We start from the raw sequence: 919 nt of genomic DNA on the forward strand, positions 1-919 counted from the left end.
GCTGCGAGCATTTCGCTCTTGGCAGCGCAATGCCTCTCTCAAGTAATCACAGTTCCTTGTCATCTGGTCAACGCCAGAGCATAGAATGGATAGATCTACAAATTAAAATCTAATAGTCCATCTTGAATCTTTTAACACTAGAGCGAAAAATTCAATCCACATTGTCTAGGGATTGCAGAATAGAATGGTAAGATTAAGTAATAAGAAATCTGATAAGGTACGAATGAGATTAGGAAATAAAAATTAAATTGAATTATGTAGTCTTTATGGTCCCAGTGTGGAAATTTGGGTTACAATGGCAAACATGCACACATATTAAATAATCATACACACAAATAATTGTGAAGCAGTGTGGAGAAATCAGGTGGTGGTGAAAATACTGAAAGTAAAAGTGAAGAAACTGGGATTTTCCCGAGCGTTTGTGAATTTTTATAGAATTTTTGTTTTTTGGTTCCAAACCTTTCATGCCCATTTACGAACATAATTTCTATGTGGATTTTACTGAAGAAGTCGATTAAAGGAATAAAAGATGTAAATTGTCAGTTTCCGCCAACTCTCAAGCTAAGAAAATAACTGAACTTTGGCAGCCGTTTTCTCGCTAATTTTACCTGTGAAACCAGGTGGCCCACATGTCCTTCAATCGCCAATATCTCGTTTTATACAACAGATAAAGTGACACTTTTTCCTTCAAAAGCATGGCAAATGGATAGACCTTAACATGATACCAATAACTCCGTATGCCCCAAAATTGACGAGCACCTGATTCCACCGCGTCATGACACATATACATGTTCCTGCAATGAGTACCACATACACAATATTACACCAATGAAGGGCGATTTTACAAACATGCTATCGCTGGTCGTCATTGTGCAGTGCCCTGGGCTTGTGTGTGTGTGTGTGTGTGTGTGTGTGTGTT

The sequence above is a fragment of the Aplysia californica genome, unplaced genomic scaffold (genome assembly GCF_000002075.1).
Source record: "Aplysia californica isolate F4 #8 unplaced genomic scaffold, AplCal3.0 scaffold00346, whole genome shotgun sequence".
Classification (NCBI taxonomy): Eukaryota; Metazoa; Mollusca; class Gastropoda; order Aplysiida; family Aplysiidae; genus Aplysia; species Aplysia californica.